Below are 6,447 nucleotides of genomic sequence, written 5' to 3'. Positions count from 1 at the left end.
AGTGTGATTATTGTAAGAAAATGAATATGCCAGCAAGACTAGACTTTGCTAGGAGAATCTTTCCTGCTATCTCTCACATTCTTACTTGTGGCTCTGATAATCCATTCGCTGAGACCAGTACCTATCAGCCTCCATGAAGCTCAGGTTCAAATTGCCTTCTCTGTGTCCATGTCAAATCACCTCTGTCTTGCCTTAATGAGGACACCAAAATCAATCTTTTGGGATCATGTTAAGTGAATCAGGCCAGTCTCAGAAACACAAACATTGTGTTTTCCATCATTTATGGTGCTAAGACTTATAGATACATAAAATCACGTGAAAAGTAGAAGCCACGGAAGTAGAGGTAAAGCTAGGAAGGGATGCAGAGACTGAAAAAGGGAATGGTGAGGAAGGGAGACTAGCAGGAAGAGGTAGGGCAATATGCTCAACCTAAAACACGTACAGGTACAAAACTTGGAATTAACTTATTTTCATTGTGTTGCTTTATTCATTTTGCTCCAAGGGCAGAATCAATAGTAGGGATCAAAACCTTATTCTGAGTGGCTCACAATCCTGACCAGTAAAACCTGCAAAATTGGAAGTGTTACCCAAGTTGCAAATAAAGCCTCCTGGAGTTCACTGGCATTATAGTGGTACATGTAAAGTAAATGTAACAGGTGTTAACATCTCACACAGGACTTCGAGATGAATCTGGGACCCTTGTTGCAAATCCTACAGAAAACCAATGCTTATTTCCTTTGATATGAAATATGACAGTACACAATTCTTCCTTGGCCTCACTCTTGGGGCACTTAAGAGGTTCCTATTTCCACAGTGCTGGAATGAGTCAGGATCTTCTTTAGCTGCTTAGTTTCTAGGGTCCTTTGGGCCTCTTTCAGCCAGTCCTCTGTCACTCTTCTAGACTCCTCTTTTAGCTGATTGACAAACTGAGCTCTCAGCTCCAAGTCACCATGCTCAATACAATAGGAGGCATATGAAAGAAATTTAAATGTGTTTATATCTTCAGGGTAGAGCCATGCAGTGGCTTCAGTTGCTTAGGTAGGAACTGAAGTAGGGACTTAAGTAGGAGAGGAAATATAGGTACAGGCTACTTCTGGTTTCATCAGTCATTGCTACTCTTTAGGCTAGTTTTTGAACAGCACAGAAATGGGATTTTAGGGTCTTCTTACTGTATACCCCTAGTGTCCGGATCCCCAGGGCAATGGTTTCAGTTAAAGCCTGGCAAATTTGTTATCAGAACAGCTGACTCAACTGTATTCCCCAATGGGTTAGTAGGTGTTTCTGCAGATGAAGTTTTCATGCTGTACTTTAATGCCTCCAATCAATGTCAGAGCTGGTGGACTTCTCTGGCTGCTTCCTCAGCAGCTGCATGACTCTGAACAGACTCTGCTCAACCTGGTATAGGCAGTGTTCATGTCCAGATTAAAGTTGTCAACTTGTTCTTGTCTGTGACAATGAAACTTTAATTCTTGCTCAGAGAGTTTCTCAGATAGGCCCTGCTCAAATTCATACTTCAATTCCTATTATTGCACCTTGAGGACATCTCATAAGTGATCAGTGTGGGCATCTGCCTGTCAGTGAAGCTGGGTCCACATTTCATTCTCCATGGCATCCCTGACTTCTTCTACTTTCTGTCCTTCTCAGCCTGTGTTTTATCTCTGTATGGTGATATTTTATTGGTACTGAAATGTGATTTTATTTGTATGTTAATAAATAAAGTTGCCTGGGAGTCAGAGCTAATAGCAAGCCATAGCGGAAGTCTGGCAGTGGTAGCACATGCCCTAAATCCCAATCACATGACAGACAGATGTCTGTGTGTTCAAGGATACCACCAGAATGGAGACATATGCCTTTAATCTCAATACCAACCATAGAAGACCTGGAGGTCTGTATAGATGGGCAGTGATGAGGAGGTCATGTGGTTGGGTTTACAATCAATGAGAAGGCAGAATAGAAAGTCAATAAAAAGGACAAACACACAGGAAGTAGGTCTCTTGCTGAGGAGGACAGCAGCGGCAGTGAGGGGTAAGGTTTTTAGCTCTTAGCTATTGCTCTGAACTCTTGGGCTTTCATCTTTGCATTAGCTGTGTTTCTTATTTAATAAGATGGTTACATCTACATCTCTGTACTGCTCCAATGCCTTTTCCTCAGAAGAATCAAAGGCCCCTTTTTCTTCTAGCTTTTGCCTTTCCAAGGCTAGCTCAATGTGCTGACTCTCTGTGGCTCTCTGCTGCACTAGCACTCTGTGGAGCTGATTGGTGCTAACATAGGCCTAAGCAATCAGTTCATTGGTATAGAGCTTGTTGGCTAGGTCAGAAATACTAATCCATTTCCTTCTAAAAGTGACATCTGACATGATATTGTTCAGTTCTTTTCTAAATCAATCCCATGCTTGGACCACAAATTCATGATGCTGAGACACTACCTTAGCCTCTTACAGAGCAGCTTGGATCTTTCTGAGCACATTATCCAGAGCAACTATAATGTTTTGAAGTATCTGCTCTGGGGTAATTATGTGAGGTTTACACTTTTAACCTTCTCTAACTCTCTTTTAGTTTGAGAACGGCATCATCGGGCTTTATTCACTGCCTTTCTTCTTTGTTCCTTTAACACACTCTCCACTGTATGCCATTGTGTCAACTTCTTCCTTGTAATCTGAGGATTGCCCATGGCTATCTTCAGTATGTTCCAGTGTACACTTGTGGCCTGAACTGCAGCATTCTTGGCTGCAATACCCTGCATGTTGATGAACACAGTCTGGGTCACAGTGTCTTCTAAGCTCTTCATCAGAGCTGAGGTTACAGAAGGGGGTTTTCCTTCATCAGTGTCAGGGTAATTGTTTTTGTAGCATCCTCATGAGAAACCACAAGGGTAGGGATTGAAGGGATATCATTTGTTGAAGCTGAATATCTTCTGTTTCAGAGTCTATGCAACAGGCAGGTAGAGTCTGTCATCACCTCTGATACACTGGAGATTTTTAGTGGACTAGACTGAGTCAGCTTCTTTGGTGACAGAACAGTATAAGGTTCAGAAACAAGAAACACCTCAAAGGGTTTGTCTAAATAATGTACGGTTTTCTCTACAATTTCCAAATATGACTTCCGGTTGGGTTACAGGATAGTGCCTCCAATCCTTCCACCAAGGAACAAAAGGCCAGCTCCATCTATTCTGCCAGCAGTCAACCAAGAACTGCTGAAAATGAAGTGTCTACAGCATGGTCTCAGTGAATGGAGGACAAACTTCCCACACAGACAACTCTAGGGCACCATGTTCATGCTGTATAAGGGAGAGACTCACAGCACCTTACTAAAAAGATAATTCTATAGCTGGTGTACATGGGAATGGCTGTGTGCTGTGGATATCACTCTGTATAAATAAAATGCTGATTGGCCAGTAGCCAGACAGGAAGTATAGGCAGGACAAGCAGAGAAGAGAATTCTGGGAAGTGGAAGGCTGAGGCAGAGAGACACTGCCAGCCACCACCAGGACAAGCAGCATGTAAAGATGCCAGTTAGCCACAAGCCATGTAGCAAGGTATAGATTTATAGAAATGGGTTAACTTAAGATATAAGAACAGTTAGCAAGAAGCCTGCCATGGCCATACAGTTTATAAGTAATATAAGTGTCTGAGTGATTATTTTATATGTGGGTTGTGGGACTGCAGGCTTGGTAGGACCTGGAGAGAAGCTCTCCAGCAACAACTGTGGTCATGCCAGAGGATAAGATGAGTACTCTTGTGTATGCCTGAGTCTATACTTATTTGATTTTTAAAAGTATCTTTTGAGTCCTTTTAAAATTATGGTTTTAGTTAGACATAGTCTCTCTCTCTCTCTCTCTCTCTCTCTCTCTCTGAGTCTCTTTGTCTCTCTGACTCTCTGTCTCTCTGTCTCTGTCTTTCTCTCTCTCTCTCTCTCTCTCTCTCTCTCTCTCTCTCTCTCACACACACACACACACACACACACACACACAATTTCAGTACTCAGGAAGCAGAGTTCAAAGCCATCTGGTAAGACTCAGTCTACACTGGGTTAAATCTGCATAGTGTAATCCCATTTCAACAACAACAACTAAATAAATGAAGAAAAGAAAGAAAGAAAAGAAAACAGGTACTTTTCTTTTATGAATTTCAACAGTATTTGTGTATGCTTTACAAGTCTATCAGGGCAATTATGTTTAGCAAATATTTCTACTGTTTTGTTGTTTACATGTTAGCTGTCTTAAAAAGTGCCTTTTTCACAGAAGAAAAATTAATTTTAATGAAAATCATCATTTCAATTATTTTTCATTGTTCTTGCTAGTGATGGCGTATTTGACTCAACTGTAGGTTGTTTTAGATTACTCCTGAGTTGTCTTCTAGGAGATTTGTACTTTTTTAAAGATTATTTTTAATTCATTTTATATACCAACCACAGATCCTCCCCTCATCCCTCCTCCTGCTCCTCGTCCCCACCTTCCCCTTCCACTCCTCTTCCAACAGGATAAGTTCTCTCATGGGGGGACAGCTAAGCCTGGTACATTTGGTTGAGGCAGGACCAAGCCTCTCCCTGCTTTATTAAGGGTGAGCAAGGTATCTGACCATAAGTAATGGGATCCAGAAAGCAGGCTCATACACCAGGAATGGATCCTGATCACAATTCCAGGGGCCACTCAAACAGACCCAGTTACACAACTGTCTCCAGTATGCAGAGGGACTAGTCCGGTCCCAAGTAGGTTTCACAGCTGTCGGTCTAAAGTTCGTGAGTTCCTTTGAGCTTTGTTCAGTTGTCTCTTTAGATTTTTTCATCATGGTCTTGCCCCCCCTTGCTCATATAATTCCTCTTCGCTCTCTTTGACTGGACTCCCGGAGCTCACTCAGTACTTGGTTGTGGATCTCTGCATCTGCTTCCATCAGTTACTGGATGAAGGCTCTATGATGACTGTTAGGGTATTCACCAATCTGATTACCAGGGTAGTCCAGTTCAGGTACCCTCACCACTACTGCAACAATTAATAAATGGAACCTCCTGAAAATAAGAAGCTTCTGTACAGCAAAGGAAACAGTAATTAAAACAAAATGACAGCCTACAGAAGGGGAAAAGATCTTTAGCAACACAACATCTGACAGAGAGCTAATCTCCAAAATACATAAAGAATTCAAGAAACTAGACAGCAAAGTACCAAACAATCCAATTAAAAATAGGTTACAGATCTAAACAGAGAATTCTCAACAGAAGAATCCTAAATGGCCAAAAGACATTTAAGGAATTACTCAACATCCTTAGTTATCAGAGAAATGCAAATCAAAATGACTCTGAGATACCATCTTACATCTGTCAGAATGGCTAAGGTCAAAAATACTCATGTCAGTTTATGTTGGGAAGGATGTGGAACAAGGAGAATACTCCTCCACTATTGGTGGGAGTGTGAACTTGCACAGCCATTTTGAAAATCAGCATGGTGGTTTCTCAGAAAATTTCAAGACCCAATAATACCATTCTTGGGCATATACCCAAGGAATACTCAAGCATACCACAGAGACTATGTTCATAGCAGCACTGTTCATAATAGTCAGAACCTGGAAGCAACCTAGATGTCCTTAACCAAAGAATGGATAAAGAAAATGTGGTACATATACATAATGGAGTATTACTCATCAGTAAAAAATAATGTCATCATGAAATTTGCGGGCAAATAAATGGAGCTAGAAAATATCATCCTGAGTGAGGTAACAGACTCAGAAGGACAAACACGGTATGTACTCACTCATAAGTAGATACTAGATATAAAGCAAAGGATAATCAGACTGCAACCCACAGATCCAGAGAAGCTAGGAAACAAGGAGGACCCTAAGAAGGATGTAAAAATCACCTTGGGAAGGGGAAACAGGATATATTGATGAATAAACAGTGGATGGGGGGTGGGCAATAGAGGATAGGGGATGGGGGATGAGAACATGGGGGAACAGGATGGTCGAGCTGGGTGAGAGAAGGTGTGGGAGAGCAATGAAGGAGATACCTTGATAGAGGGAGACATTATGCGGTAAGGGAGAAACCTGGTACTAGGGAAATTCCCAGGAATCCACAAGGACGAACCCAGATTAGAACAAGATTAAGCTGCATAGAAATGGGTTTTAGGTCAGAAAATATATTCTGTATGATATTATAATATGATATAAGCATATCATTACACATTTCTCAAAAATCCTTAACACATATAATAACAAGACAGAATTTGAATGGGGGTGTTGTCCTTAGGTGAAAATTATGTGTTGGTTTAGATTCATCAGTTCTAAATAATGTTCCATAGACAAGGATGCTTATAAAGGGAAGACTATGGTTGTGAAGAAGGGAGGCATATAGGGAATCTATGTATCTTGATATCAATTTTAGGAGACTAACATATGCCTGATTTATAGATCACAGTCCCGACGAATATTATGAATTGTCTTTTCTACCAAAACTTTATGAC

General features: G+C 41.1%; 1 pseudogene; it reads right to left on the bottom strand.

The window, feature by feature from the left end:
- Window positions 1-791: 791 nt before the first annotated feature.
- The window catches only part of LOC128109568 (MICOS complex subunit Mic60-like), a 10,297-nt pseudogene continuing 4,641 nt past the window's right edge, over window positions 792-6,447 (bottom strand).

The sequence above is a fragment of the Peromyscus californicus genome, unplaced genomic scaffold (genome assembly GCF_007827085.1).
Source record: "Peromyscus californicus insignis strain IS unplaced genomic scaffold, ASM782708v3 Scaffold_14__1_contigs__length_90479793_seg_2, whole genome shotgun sequence".
Classification (NCBI taxonomy): domain Eukaryota; kingdom Metazoa; phylum Chordata; class Mammalia; order Rodentia; family Cricetidae; genus Peromyscus; species Peromyscus californicus.
Note: the sequence above shows the minus strand (reverse complement) of the source record. Positions and strands in the feature narration are given on the sequence as shown.